The 16,460-nt window shown below is 43.4% G+C and overlaps 1 long non-coding RNA gene across 1 annotated transcript in view; it reads right to left on the bottom strand.

Moving 5' to 3' along the window:
- Positions 1–936, bottom strand: part of LOC142741255 (uncharacterized) — a 28,678-nt gene extending 27,742 nt beyond the window's left edge. The window contains exon 1 of the long non-coding RNA XR_012881047.1: positions 889–936. This is a non-coding gene — a long non-coding RNA (uncharacterized LOC142741255). The remainder of the gene's footprint in view (positions 1–888) is intronic.
- Between the last annotated feature and the right edge of the window lie 15,524 nt (positions 937–16,460).

Here is a 16,460-nt window from a genome sequence, read left to right as displayed (position 1 = left end):
ATATGGCTGTTGATAAGGGGATCTTACATTTAAGCCTGAAGTTGCAGTGCTGCCAGATTCAAGTCAGATCTAGTGGAGAATTCCTCTATACTGAATCCAGTGGAGAACGTCACATTTTTTTTTCTGTCTTATACTTACAACTTCCAGAAACAAAAACACTGTATGACTTTATATAAAATCAGAGGCATACTGAGGCACAGTAGAGGCCTCTTGGACCTCTATTACAGCCCTATTATAGCACCGTAGACAACAGAGTCGTAATACGGCTTTGTTCATGAGCCCTAAATAACTTAAAGTGAATGTCCACTTTTGATCAATTTGTTTTTCTTCAGTCTATATAAGTCCAAAATTCTGCCTTAAATTAATTTTAAAATACTGTTTGTTTATGGATAATGGCGGTCTGTTTTTCTGTTAGAATGGTCCCAATTTTCCTGCTCCACTTCTTACAAATATGTTTCAATGTTAGGGTATGCTTACATGTGGCATTTGTTGCAAAAATTTGTGCAACTGAAAACCCATTCCATACATCTGAATGGAGTACTGCAAAAAATCTGTAGAGTGTGAACATACCCGTAAACTCTGACTACATATAGCCACAATTAGATGAGGGCATATAATCCCTTTTGGACCAAAATTGTAACTGCTGTTCTACCCAGGGCCAGACTAGCCAACTGCCATTTCTGGCAAATGCCAGATGGGCCGGTACATTGGTCGGCTGCCGGCAGCCTCCCATACAGCGCTTATTAATTATAGTCTCTCTGAGGGTCTGGGGATTAGTCATGCAGAGAGACTTTTTGCAAGGAGTTAGAAGCAGGCATAAGATCGGCAGCCGACAGGAACAGAGACGAGGCCACAGAACCCAGTGTCAGAGGATGATGATCCACTTACCAGGAGATGAGAGACAGACTTTATCCGATGAGAGAGGTGAGAGTGTGGCATGGCTGAGAGGCTGCTATACTGTACAATATTTCATGTTTCATGTCTGTAGCCAGTGCACTGAGCTAAGAGACATTCGCCTATCATTTAGCGAGCTTAGCAGTACATCTCTCTCATTCCCATCAGATACAGTTCTTATGGCTATTCACCGTATTTCACAAAACTGCAGCAATGCAGAGAAGTTTTGCTGTGATTTTTACAAAATCGTTCCATTTTGCGATTTCATGAAGGTCGTGACAAAAGACTGAAACAGGAACACACAACTAAGCCATACTGTATGCACTGTACTACAACACAGATTTCACAGACTTCATCCAATGATGAATTGAAACCCCCTCAACACTCTGGAACAAATATTTAACAAGAAAAATTAGGCTCAGTTGACATCTCGTTTTGTGCACGTTTGTAGTAAACGTCCACATATACGTTTAAAAAGTTACAAAAACTTAGGCAATTGCAACATACGCTTTTTTTGTGCTACACATCGTATACATTTTTATAAGTTTGTGACCATTCTTACTTCTAAAACCGTATAAGTTTTTTGTTATTGTGCCAAATCAATAAGGATTTGTAAAGTCAAAATATCAAGGAATAAGTAGGGAGTGGCTGCAGTGTTTTCTGGCGCAAGTACTGAGGGGGCTGGCGGGGCAGACACAGTTTTGTCCCATAATCTGGGGAATTTCCCATATATGGTTATAAAACAGTATACATTTTACGTATTCAAGCGTAGGGTTTAAGATTGCATACGTTGTCCATATATTGACCTCAATACAAATAAAAATGTATACATGTGGAATATGTTTTGGAAAAGTATTGAAAAACGTAGTAGACTGCGCTTTTCAGGACTTTGAAAAAAAAAAGGATAGGCTGTAAGTACACAAAACATATACACACAGTAACTACACTAATAGGCTACATGTACACGTTGTGTAAAATATGCAGAAAAACTGCAGGAAACCGCAAGAAATTTGGAGCAAAAAAACGCATCCGAAGGTGCGTTTTTTTATGTGTTTGTTGGTGCGGTTTTATATTTTGCTGCGTAAATCGCAGCGTTTTCATGCAGCGGGTTTTGCTGCATATTTCTGTAGAACTACAGGTATAGAATTCGCAACCGGAATCGCAAGACACAGTGACATGCCACGGTTTAGAAAATACGCACCGCGATTTAATTTACGTCCCGAAAAATATTGCAGCGTGGACATTAGATTCCTTGGAATCTCATTGTCTATGCTGGTACTGTTACCCGCACGCAAATCCGCACAGCAAAACCGCATGTAATACACATCGTGTGCACTGACCCTAAGGCCTTATTCACATGAACGTGTCCATTTGTGTGGAATATATCTGTAACGTCTATGGCCAAGGGACGTCGTTCAGACTTACCCTCTGACAGCCCCGGCCATGGACGCCTGTGTTCTCGGCGGCATCTTCCTCCAGGGAGACGCCGGCACTCACTTCCTGCGCGTGCACGGCCTTAAATGGCCAATGCGCATCCAGCTGCTATTAATCAGTAACTTAGCCCAGAATGCTGCTGGACTATAACAAAGGCACTGCCCACTTGATCCTTGCCTGAGCGTTGTTGTATACCTAAAGTTTGTCTTGCAAATGGTCTCCCAGTGTTTTCCAGTTCCGAGTGTTACCCGTTCCTGCTGCCTGTACCCTGTATCCCGTGCTACCGTGCCTCTGTGCCATCTACAATGAAAGTCAAGTCGTGTCTTCCTCTGCACCTACTGTGCCATCTACAATGAGAGTCAAGTCGTGTCTTCCGCTGCATCTACTGTGTCATCTACAGTGAAAGCCAAGTTGTGTCACCGCTACAGTCTACATTGCCTCAGGTACCCTTTCTGACTATAGACATTGTTTTGTACCTAGTTGGCCAGCTGCTATCCCGCTACACAGTACGGCCCAGTGGATCCACACCCCGCGCCGTGACAATATCTGAGCACGGTAAAGGGAAGGTGGTTCTTCAGAGAGGATAGGTAGCAACATGCAATATTTTTGTATAGCTAAAGTGTAAGCCCAATGAACCCTAGTCCAACTCTCGACAGTATGCCTGGACAGGTGGTGAGCTTGTGTGCTTTAAAATGCCAGGACTGATTTTGTGTCCCAGTCTGGCTCTATTTTTCCCCTACCATGGGTATAGTGTTAATACTAATCTAGCCCTTGAATCTGTCCAAACCAATATTGTTATAGGTAGGCCTGTTAGCAGTATAAATTAGCATTAACAAAGATCTGCTTGAAATAATAATTCAATAATCTGGCCATACCATTGTAATAATGGAAACCTCCAGTAAAACAAATAAAAAGTCATCTGTTACTTCTTTTCTGTAACTGTTCAAAAAGAGCTTTGTGCTCATTTATTAATTGTTACAGAATGGTTTCCATAGTATAGAAGTGCTTATCTTCATTATAAATATTTTTCTACACCGGGAAATATGTCAGCCTTTTGTTAATTACTTTTCCCTACACAGGTGTCAGTCAATCATGTGGCAGCTAAGCTGAGCCAAGTGTTGAGAAGTAAAAAAACACATATGGAGAGGATGCATCCTGGGAAACACCTAAAATAAATAAGAGATTTATATATTCCATTTCAAGCCCGATCATCATTGGTATCAATGCAAAATTAAATCCTTACCGATATTTGACGTACATTTACGCCATAGTCAGTAGGGGGGTATGGAGGGGGCTCATGGGCTGAGCCAACTCCATACGACATGGATGTCAGCTGTGTATTACAGCTGACATAATCTCTAATAACCGATTTAACCACTTAGATGCCACAGTCAATAGTTACTGCGGCAGCTATGCCATTAGACAGAGGGAGTTTCCCTCTGTCAACCCATCCCCTTCCCCCTAAAATGTGATCGAGGAGCTACGATTATTTTCATGGCATGGCCTAATAAAGGCCCCCAGGTCTGCCATCTTTGTGCTCCCATTAAGCCCTGTCAGCGGCATTGCTTACTGGGAACCGGTAAAAATCACAACAGGTGAGCATTTTTTCTGCTCAGTATTTACACAGAGTGTGGATGAGACTCGTTTTATCTCATCCACTTTGCTGCTACTGTATTATGCTGCAGATTTTCGGCAGCATAATACAGGTATTATAATACATGTATACGCCGTATTTACGCAATGTGTGAACTGACTCTAAACCCCTGCCCGCCCCGCTGGTCCCTGGAAAAATTTTCTTGCCTCAAACTGGTCCTCGGTGCAAAAAAGGTTGGGGACCACTGCTCTAGGGGACTAAAAAAAAGTGTAAATAAAATAGTTAAATAAATTTTTTAAAAATGTACAAAAGAATAAAAATTATTAAAGGCTAAATACAAAACCTTAGCACATTTTTCCCCTAAAGTAATGTGAAACATTTTTAAAAAATAAACATAATTGGTATCGTCGTGTCAATAAAAGGCAGAACCATTCTAATATAATGTTATTTAACCCGCAGCGTAAACGCCAAAAAACAAACTAACAGCAGCATTGTGTTTTTTGGTCACTTTAGCTCCCCAAAAAATTGAATAAAAAGTGATCAAAAAGTTTAATGTATCAAAAATGGTACCAATAAAAACTACAGCTTACCCCACAAAAGAGCAGCTCTCACACCGCTCTATCGACATAAAAAAAACAGTTATGGCTTCCAGAATATAGTGACACAAAACTATATATTTTTTTAAATAAATTATTTTTCATTTGTGAAAGTAGTAAATAATAAAAAAAAAACACTATAAATTTGGTATCACTATAATCATAAATCACATATAGTCAAAATACAACCTTTATTATGTGCTACTAAAAAAAATGCAGTCATGCGAACAAAAAAAAAGGGCAGAAAAATGTGCAAGGAAATATATAGAACGACTAAGGCCTTTTTCACAAAAACTTATTTCTCATCAGCGTGCTATCCGTTTTAACAACAGACAAGAGATTGACCTACATAAGTCAATAGAGATATTCACACATCCGTTATTTTTAACATAACCTGTATTATTCCGGTCCATTTTTCCGGGCTTAACTCGAACAATAAAGACTATGGGTGGGTTAATGAAACGGACAGCACTCGGTCGACATCTGTGTGCTGTTCTTTTTCACAGATGAAAAACTTCTGACAACGTTTTACTAAGGCCGGGGAGAGCAAAGTAACCATAGCTGGGAGATGGTCATTCAGGTAGACGGCCTCTTCATGTTCAGTGCTCTGAGCTGTTTGCGCTGAACGCCCCTCTGAGTGACAGCTCTAGAGGTCTCTTGATTAGATGCTAGAGGTGTCACTCAGAGCAGAGGGGAGGGGCTGTGTAGCATTCAGTGACGAGAGCCCAGTGCACTGTGCATGAAGGGACCGCCTCTGTAGCACTTGCAATAGCGGTGTCGGGGACATTAAAACCTGGATTTCCCAGTATGCAACCTAAATGACCATCACGCCAGGTATTGGTACATTGCGCTCTCCATTCCCTATATAGTGCTACAGAGTTTTGACCACTCTATAGAGTGATCAAAACTGATGACACATTCACTCAAAAACATGATTTAAAGGTCTGGTAGGAAGAATTATTATTTTCTGAGTAGACTGTCTTGCCCGACACACTCAAGATATTTTCTTGCACGTATGTGATGCGTGCATGATTCTACAGTACATAATAGACCTTGACCTATGTAGAAAAAAGAGAAGAGGAGGGGAACCTCCAGCTCACCTTGTAAGTACAAGTTGGTGTACTGTAGTCTTCGCACGGATCCTCGCGTCGGCGCGCGTTGTGTGAGATACAAGAGAAAAGGTGGTTTGGATCCAGCGTAGCTGCAACTAAAAAGGAACTTGTTCCAAGTTTAATGAAAATTGTATTGAATTAAAAGAGGTAGATCGGAATGATGTCCTCAAGTGCTGGGAGAGAAGTGAGAGGATGGAGGAAGCCTACGCGTTTCAAACGCTAGCTGCGTTCTTAGTCATGGCTGGGATAAACTGACTGACATGTCTGGTATATTTATATGTAACAGGTCTTAATTGCATTCCAGGTGTAGGCACTTTCCCTGTACGAGAGCCGGAAGCACTGAGACTCCGCGCTCTCCACACTCTAGTGTACGGTAAGTATGATTATTGTAACCTTTTATTAAAGGATCAAGGGTATACGGTGGTGTAAACATAGAGGTTCTTTATCATTTTTGATTTTGTGTGTAGGGCGGGAAGAGCTGCGTAGTGGTGTGACAGTTTGTGATTTTTGTCTCCTTGGAGACGGAGGTCACTTCCGGTTAGATTTGTATATTGTTGTTTTGCGTTTCAGGGTCATGTGGATCTGTTGGAACGCAAACCGGAAGTGGCACCACTCGCAGACGCCGAGGCACAGACATCGTTCTACGTTGCATCCTGATTGTAAGTATATTCTTTTTATTTTGATGTATGTACCTGCCGAAAATGTATATAGGGGAGTGCCTAGCCTTATAGATGACGTTGGAGATGCACCTTGACCTATGTCTTCTGCTAATAGTGCCTACACTTCTGGTTATTCCTATGTTAGATCAACGCTGTCTATTCTAGATCCATGTGACTAATTTTTCATATGACATACTGTAGAAATCCCTTTCCATAGTAGAAAAAAAATGGTTGAACACCCAAGGTTACAATATTGTAAAAAATTCTTGTCTAACTCTCACTTTAAAATTTTTTGTCAGTTAAAGAGGCTCTGTCACCAGATTTTGCAGCCCCTATCTGCTATTGCAGCAGATCGGCGCTGCAATGTAGATTACAGTAACGTTTTTATTTTTAAAAAACGAGCATTTTTGGCCAAGTTATGACCATTTTCGTATTTATGCAAATGAGGCTTGCAAAAGTACAACTGGGCGTGTTGAAAAGTAAAAGTCCAAGTGGGCGTGTATTATGTGCGTACATCGGGGAGTGTTTACTACTATTACTAGCTGGGCGTTGTGTATAGAAGTGTCATCCACTTCTCTTCACAACGCCCAGCTTCTGGCAGTGCAGCACTGTGACGTCACTCACAGGTCCTGCATCGTGTCGGCACCAGAGGCTACACTTGATTCTGCAGCAGCACCAGCGTTTGCAGGTAAGTAGCTACATCGACTTACCTGAAAACGCCGATGCTGCTGCAGAATCATCTGTAGCCTCTGGTGCCGACACGATGCAGGACCTGTGAGTGACGTCACAGTGCTGCACTGCCAGAAGCTGGGCGTTGTGAAGAGAAGTGGATGACACTTCTATACACAACGCCCAGCTAGTAAAAGTAGTAAACACGCCCCGATGTACGCACATAATACACGCCCACTTGTACTTTTACTTTTCAACACGCCCAGTTGTACTTTTGCAAGCCTCATTTGCATAAATACGAAAATGGTCATAACTTGGCCAAAAATGCTCGTTTTTTAAAAATAAAAACGTTACTGTAATCTACATTGCAGCGCCTATCTGCTGCAATAGCAGATAGGGGCTGCAAAATCTGGTGACAGAGCCTCTTTAAGTATTACCTACTTAGGTGCTGAAATGTGCTTTAAGACATATTGAGCAGGTTTTTGTTTTTTTTTTGCCTGCAGCTCTCAGGTAAAGAGAATGGAAATTCCAGCTGCTTATATGTAAACATGAAGAGTGAAAGCAGCTTCCGCCTGCAGTGCTCCAGAGACTTCAACCTGAGTAACTATAAACAAAATACTGGCAGGTCACCCTTCATATCACCCTACTCGCTCCCATCACATCCGCATCTGTTCTAACTGCTTTCCTTGAATTAGTCTATGTTTTAGACATTTTAGAAAAAACAGCAATTGGCACTGTCTATACTAAGTTTACTGTCCATTTTTATCCACTTGCTGTTAGGTTCTATTGAAGGGACTGGGAGCATTTCATTTTATTCTTGGTCGGACATTTTTTTTACAAAGTTCTAAGGCCAGATTTCCACATGGGTGAGGTGGGTTAAGTGTTACAACTAAGAACAAGACTACTTTTTCACAGAGAAAACTACAGTAAAAAACACATTTGGAATGTTTGACATAGGACCGGAGCCACACAGAGTGGTTTTTTTTTGTCACAGTGACCAAAAGAGTAATGTTTCTGAATGAGGATTTATGAAATTGACATTCATACATTTGTGATTTTTTTTTCTATCTCAACATGGTCTGTATGTGGTATTTTTTCTCCCTATTAACCTCAATGCAGAAATTCACAAAACAAACCAGCTTTTTTTTTCTTTACCATCATTTTCTGTCTATTATAATATACGGTATGCTGTCTATAGCACAACTGTGCCCAGTCCCACTGGCATATCTTCTTAGAGTGTACCTCTTATTTTATTTACATATTTTGTATTATTATACTAGATGTATCTTGATAGGCCAGATAGTGGCAAGCTGCCCATTTCTGGGACTTTTACGGTTTCATGGAATTACCTCTTAAAGGTGGACGACAACTCACTTCCTGATGTTCTCCCACATGGCTCGTTTTGGAATTCTTACATTTGTAATTTATTGTAAAGGGTTTGCCAGACACAGGTTCTGTGTCGACGCCCGGGGTTAATCAGCCCTCATCAGCTCCAAGGTCTGCTAGAGTGACGCGATCTGTTACCACTCAGGCTTGCAGGCTGAGGAGAGGGAGAACCTATCACAGCCTGGCCTGACGGTTCTAGCTCCCGCCCTTGGTCTATTCATACCCCCACTTGCAGCATGTTCCTTGCCTGTGATTGTTCTGGTTTCCTGGCTCTGCTATTCCTGCTATTTACCTGATTGACCGCTGTTACTTATCGACCCTGACTTGCCTGACTATTCCCTTGCTCTGTTTTTGCTACTACGTACTCTCCTGGTTTGATTCGGCTCGTTCACTGCTGCCTGTTGCTCACAGTGGCCCCGTGGGCAACTGCCCCTAATCCCCCCTGGCTTCTGTGAGCCCTTGTCTTGTGTTGTCTGTCTTGCACGTACTGAGCGTAGGGACCGTCGCCCAGTTGTACGCCGTCACTTAGGACGGGCTGTGCAAGTAGGCAGGGACTGAGTTGTGGGTAGATTAGGGCTCACCTGTCCATCTCCCTACCCCGATTCATTACATTTATATTATGGGATGTATATGATTGGACTGTTTCCTCTAATTGTATTTATATGCATTATATCCAATGTATAAGATTAAGGTTATTTTCTTTTACATTTAGAATCATTGCATTCTTGTGCTGCTTCTTATGTGGCAACCGGGCCAGGTGTTTTTTACATCTTATATTGATGCACTAGTTTGTAAAATATGATTAGGGCCATAGCCTGGGAAAGGGTATTTTTATAGATGAATTAAATAAATTGATATTTATATTTACCCAAACTTATGCTGAGTAATTCCTGAAATATCAATTTTTCTGTTTGTTGGAATATACATTGAGTTTGCCTGCAATTTGCAGTAATGTCATAATTTTACTGTGATTTGTGGGCAACAAAGCGTCACCGTGGTGCCATAGAATTATAGTCCATGGGAAGAATGGAGTGTAGGCGTATACTATAGATTATAATTGATGGTGCACACACATATGCAGCCAACTCTCATTTTCTCCTCTTGGCTCCGATGAGCATAACTGGGACCAGGCAACAAGCAGTGGGACCCCACGATCAAACATTTATATCATATGGAATTGATATGACTAAAATGTTAACAGTCAAAAACACTTAATTAACAGTGTGGTTAAACCAGGGTTACAATCAGAAGTTTCTGCCCCCCTCCCCCCCCACATTACCAGGGGACTGGGGTGACAATGGGATGACAATGGAAAGTGCGTTTTAAAGGGGCATGCAGTATATACAAATTCTTGTGTTATTGAAATTGAAAGGGGGCATGCAGTATATATAAGCTATAGGTAACACCCAGTTGTCATTTTTGTCATAAATTTACAGGAATTGCACAATGCAGAAATCTAAGAAAAAATGTTCCAACATTGTTATTTCACGGGGATCAACTAAAACCACTAAAACTGGAGAACTACATTTTAATAAGTGTAAAATACTATGCAAGAGTGAACACCTCTTAATGAAGAGAAATAGGGGTGCTGCAATAATAATATCATATTATTGTGACCTTTGTGTGTGTGCATCTACTTAAAGAGGCTCTGTCACCAGATTCTCAAATCCCTATCTCCTATTGCATGTGATCGGCGCTGCAATGTAGAGAACAGTAACGTTTGTTTTTTTTAAAAACGTTCATTTTTGGCCAAGTTATGAGCTATTTTATATATATGCAAATGAGCTTTGAAATGGACAACTGGGCGTGTTTTTTTTCGTATGTCCAACTGGGCGTGTATTATGTTTTTAACTGGGCGTGTTTACTTGTTTTACTAACTGGGCGTTATGAATAGAAGTCTATGATGCTAACGAATCAGTGACCAATCAGCATCATGCACTCCTCTCCATTAATTTAGACAGCACATAGTGTTCTTACTAGAACGATGTGCAGCCACATACACAAGTGTCCTGATAATGAATACACATGACCTCCAGCCTGGACGTCATGTGTAGTCAGAATCCTGACACTTCTGAATCTTTTCTGTGAGATTCCAGCAAGCCACGCGTAATTTCGCGAGATTACGAGGTAAACAAGATTTCGTTTCTCTTGCTGGAAATCTCACAGAAAAGATTTAGAAGTGTCAGGATTCTGAGTACACATGACGTCCAGGCTGGAGGTCATGTGTATTCATTATCAGGACAATTGTGTATGTGGCTGCACATCGTTCTAGTAAGAACACTATGTGCTGTGTAAATGAATGGAGAGGAGTGCATGATGCTGATTGGTCACTGATTCGTCACCATCATACACTTCTATTCACAACGCCCAGTTAGTAAAACAAGTAAACACGCCCAGTTAAAAACACAATACACGCCCAGTTGGACATACGAAAAAAAACATGCCCAGTTGTCCATTTCAAAGATCATTTGCATATATATATAAAATAGCTCACAACTTGGCCAAAAATGAATGTTTTTAAAAAAACAAAACGTTACTGTTTTCTACATTGCAGCGCCGATCACATGCAATAGGAGATAGGGATTTGAGAATCTGGCGACAGATCATCTTTAATGTGCTCCTTGGCTGCGGTACTACATTTTTAGAAACAATTGGCATATGACTTGCATGTAACTTACCTGCAACTTCACACCATGTCTTGCATTATGATACTATGTAGCATGCCTCAATGTATTCCTTTGGACTAAGACGTCATAGCAATGACTAGTTCAGCAGCTATATCAAATACAGCCATGCATGAGAAGTACTCACCTTTAAAGACTAGGCTATTCTGAATGTCAAAAAGCAACAGAAAAAGAACTGATGTAATTGTAAACAGAGCTTTAACTATACATACTATACTAAAAATGTCCTCAGAATTTTATAATCATTTGTGGAAATGAACAAAAACAAAAAACACTTTCACTGAAACCTAAAATTTACAAAAATTGGTGAAAGCTGTCCGTGGGAGTGTAAAATGTTTCTGAGTTAATGCAATAGTTTAAACAGTCTGTTAAACTTATGTAGACTCCAGTATTGTGGGTGTTAGGGCACAGACTGAGGTGTGACTCAAGCGCAGAACTTTTATTGTCCATAGAGAGGGAGAAAGTATAAGTGCTTTTATTAAAGTAGATTCTAGGTGGCTAAGAGAAGACCTTCCTAGACAACTACTATACATAGAAGAACATTATATGTTTAATCCTTTGAAACCTGGAACAAAATCAAACAGATAATCAATTTTTTTTTACATTAAAAATCTGATACATAAAATAACCTTACTTTGCATCTTATTGAAATTTTAAAATAGGGCCATATTTAATGTGACTGTGTGGTTTTGAATCTGAATACAAGTGCATTCTGCAATTTCCTCCCTTAAAAATGTCATCACTAAACTCCAATCCCCAGCATGTCTAGCTGCCAGACTTGAGAGTGATCAATGACTGTCTATGCTTTCAATGCTCACATGCATTATATAGATTGATCATTTATACATACTGTATAATTAAACATCAGTGATCTGAAACCTGAGGTTCTTCCGCTTTTGTAAAAATGTAACCCCAATGATGTAAACATATAAAGGTATATAAAGATCAAAGACTCCAATGAAAGATATGTAACAGGGACCCCACCTACAGTATCATGAGCCATTTATATGGCATGTTCTTATCTAGCAGAATTCTCTTTGGGCCCCCTCAGTCACTAGGGCCCAGGTATCACTGCTACGTCTGCACCCCCTATAGGTACGCCCCTGTATTTGGTCCTATATATGGTTTCTTGTCTTGGCACACACTATGGACTTGAATACTGAGAAAATGGACATATGCAAGACCATAGTAGTGAATTGGCTTTATGTAAATTTAAACCGTGCACAGCCCTTAGCTTTGCAGCAACACGCACAGCTTCAATCTGACACCAGGACAACAAGGAATGTTGTCTCACAGTAGATATATAATAAATTGATTTTACCACTCAGACGGTCATAAAGAAGGCAACAGTACTTTCGGAGGGTACCCCTTCCCAGAGCCTGTATGCAAGTACATAGTTCCAAGCAGGGCTGGCGTCAGCACGCGGCAAACCCAGGCAAGTGCCGGGGACCACTCCATTTGGGGGGGCCCACTCGGCCGCCGGGTGCTGACGCTGCCGTCGTTAAGGCATCTCTGTCCATATATGGACAGTGATGTAAGAAGGAGAGGAGTCCTAGGCTAGCGGCTCTGCTCCGGGACTCCGACTCTGGGAAAGCCCCTGACATCACTGTCCATATATGGACAGTGATGTCAGGACCAGAGCAGTGTCCCAGCCTGGCGTAGCTAGCAACTGCGACCGGGCCCCTAAGCCCATTGCCACACAGTGCTGACCGCGCTGGTTCCACTTCCGCGTCTGCAAGACGCAGATTCAGTTGTGTTGAATGCTGGAGCCTCGCTCCAGCATTCACTATGCAGTGAGCAGCTCGGCGCAGGCAGGCGCGATGTAGTGACGACATCGCGCCTGTCTGCGACGAGTCACTCACAGGACAGTGCAGAGGAGGAAAAGGATCCTCCACACGTCGTGGGAACGGGGGTAGGTAAGTAATTATCTTATTATTTTTCTATTAGGAACATATGGGGGCATTATATTAGGTATGGGAGGGGGTCATATTGTAGCTGCTGAGGGGGCATTACACTGTATTGGGGGCATTATACTGTATGGGACAGTAATGGGGGACATTATACTGTATGGGACAGCTATGGGGGAGATTTTACTGTATGGGGTAGCTATGGGGGCATTATATTACATGGGGCAGCTATGGAGGGCATTATACTGTGTGGGGGGCATTATACTGTATGGGGCAGCTATGGGGGCATTATACTGTATGGAACAGCTATGGGGGGCATCATATGGTATGGAAGGCATTACACTGTATGGGGCAGCTATGGTGGTATTATACTGCGTGAGGCATTATACTGTATGTGGCAGCTATGGGGAGCATTATACTGTATGGGGGCATTATACTGTATGTGGCAGCTATGGGGGCATTATACTGCATGGGGCATTATAGTGTATGTGGCAACTATGCGGAGCATTATACTGTATGGGGGCATTATACTGTATGGGGCAGCTATGTGGGCATTCTACTGTGTGGGGCATTATACTGTATGGGGCAGCTATGGGGGGATTATACGGTGTGGGGCAGTTATGGGGGCATTATACTGTATGGGGCAGCTATGGGGGGCATTATACTGTGTATGGCAGCTATGGGGGCATTATACTGTGGGGGCAGCTATGGAGGGCATTATACTGTATGGGGGTATTATACTGTGAGCTATAGGGGCATTATACTGTGTGTGTGGCAGCTATAGGGGCATTATACTGGGGGGCAGTAATGGGGGCATTATACTGTGGGGGGCGGCTATGGGGGGTATTGTACTGTGTGGGGCAGCTATGGGAAGCATTATACTGTGGTGGTCAGCTATGGGGGCACTATACTGTGTGGGGGCAGATATGGGGGCATTATACTGTGTGGGGGCAGCTATGGGGGCATTATACTGGGGGGCAGTAATGGGGGCATTATATTGTGGGGGGCGGCTATGGGGGGTATTGTACTGTGTGGGGCAGCTATGGGAAGCATTATACTGTGGTGGTCAGCTATGGTGGCACTATACTGTGTGGGGGCAGCTATGGGGGCATTATACTGTGTGGGGGCAGCTATGGGGGCATTATACTGTGTGGTGCATTTATACTGTGGGAGCAGCTATGGGGGGCATTATACTGTGGTGGTCAGCTATGGAGGGCATTATACTGTGAGGGGGCAGCTATGGGGACATTATACCGTGTGGGGGCAGCTATGGGGAGCATTATACTGTGGTGGTCAGCTATGGGGGGGCATTATACTGTGTGGGGCAGCTATGGGGGGCATTATACTGTGTGGGGGCAGCTATGGGGGTCATTATACTGTGGGTGCAGCTATGGGGGCATTATACTGTAGGGGCACTCATAGGGTTTGTCGGGCAAGGCAGCTGAGCATAGGCGTGTGCAGGGGTCTGGTGGTGTTGGGGATGGGTAGGGAGGCCTAAGCTGAATTCTTGCACCAGGGCCCATGAGCCTTTAGCTACGCCACTCCCAGGCAGAGTGCTAGTAGTGCTCTGCCCGGGACTATGGCTCTGGGGTTGCCCCTGGCAACACTTTCCATCTATAGACAGTGACGTCAGGGGCTGTGTGGCACTACCTGGGAGGGGGCTGTGTGGCACTACCTGGGAGGGGGTGCTGTGTGGCACTATCTATAGAGGGCACAAAATTTATGGGGGTACAAACTGGGGGCCTAACTTATATATATGGGGGGCATAAACAGGGCCTAATGTCTATATGGGGGCACAAAGTGACGATTTTTGGCATTTTACTGCCGTTGTGAGTTCCCCCGTAAAGGGGCCCGCTAATTCTGTGGTGCCCAAGGGCCCACATAAACCTGGAGCCAGCCCTGGTTCCAAGTCCTGCTTGTGTGTGCTCAGATGTTATTTACCTTGTAGTTCCACAAGAGATTCGGGCGGTGTCTCGATCCAGAATTTCCCAGTCGGTCACCAACCTATATCTCCAAAATAGGGAATAAGGGAACAAATAGTGCAACACTTTTTGGACAATTTCACTCCACGCTTTTATTCCATACTCACAGGATAAATGAACTTGAAAAGCATATCATAATCTGTAGCATGCGCAGGGGCGTAGCTAGGGGGGGGGGGCAGGCGGGGCATGTTCCCCCGGGCGCAGCTTAGAGGGGGGGCCTGCGCCACCTCCTCCTGCACTATAATTGTACCTGTGTCGCAAGGACACAGGTACAATTAGAAGCAATGAATGACCGGGTACGTTCCGTGCCTGGCCATTCAGTGCCTTTCCACGAATGAAGCGACTGGTACCTTTTGTACCAGTGACCCTTCCGTCGATGAAAGGCGCTGACTGACTGACAGGGAAAGTCATCCTGCCCAGCCAATCAACGCCTTTCATAGACGCCGCGTTCAAACCCCTGGAGACCTGCGCAGAAGAGAGCAGGTCTCCATGGCTGTCGGACGGCGTGGGAGCGGGAATAAGGTGAATTTGAATAGTTTTATTTTTTTATTTTTTTAATTGTAATAAAAGTGTGGCTGTATCTGCGGGGGGGACTTTGTCTACACGCGGGGGGCTTTGTCTACAGGGGGGTGTCTATCTACAGGGGGACTATATCTACAGGGGGTGGGCTATATACAGGGGGACTATATCTACAGGGGGTGGGCTATATACAGGGGGACTATATCTACAGGGGGTGGGCTATATACAGGGGGACTATATCTAAAGGGGGGCTATATCTACAGGGGGCTATATCTACAGGGGGGCTATATCTACAGGGGGCTATATACTGGGGTGGGCTATCTATGGAGCACCATATACAGGGGTGGGCTATAGCTACAGGGGGCTATATAGTATATAGCCCCCTGTAGATATAGCCCACCCCTGTATATGGTGCTCCATAGATAGCCCCCCTGTAGATATAGCCCCCCTGTAGATATAGCCCCCCTGTATATAGTCCCCCTGTATATAGCCCAGCCCTGTATATAGCCCACCCCTGTAGATATAGCCCCCCTGTAGATATAGCCCAGCCCTGTATATAGCCAAGCCTTGTATATAGCCCAGCCCTGTATATAGCCCAGCCCTGTATATAGCCCAGCCCTGTATATAGCCCAGCCCTGTATATAGCCCACCCCTGTAGATATGGTCCCCCTGTAGATATGGTCCGCCTGTAGATATAGCCCACCCCTGTATATAGTCCCCCTGTAGATATAGCCCACCCCTGTATATAGTATCCCACAAATAGCTCCCCCTATAGTGCTCCACAGAAAGCCCACCCCTGTATATAGCCCCCTTGTACATATAGTCCACCCCTGTATATAGTGCTCCAAAGATAGCCCACCCCTGTATAATCTAGTGGAGCACTATATACAGGGGTGGACTATATGTACAAGGGGGCTATATACAGGGGTGGTCTATCTGTGAAACACTATATATACAGGGGTGGACTATATGTGGAGCACTATATACAGGGGTGGGCTATATCTACAGGGGGGCTACATACATG

The sequence above is a fragment of the Rhinoderma darwinii genome, chromosome 2, assembly GCF_050947455.1.
Source record: "Rhinoderma darwinii isolate aRhiDar2 chromosome 2, aRhiDar2.hap1, whole genome shotgun sequence".
Lineage (NCBI taxonomy): Eukaryota > Metazoa > Chordata > Amphibia > Anura > Rhinodermatidae > Rhinoderma > Rhinoderma darwinii.
This window is presented reverse-complemented; position numbering and strand designations above follow the sequence as displayed.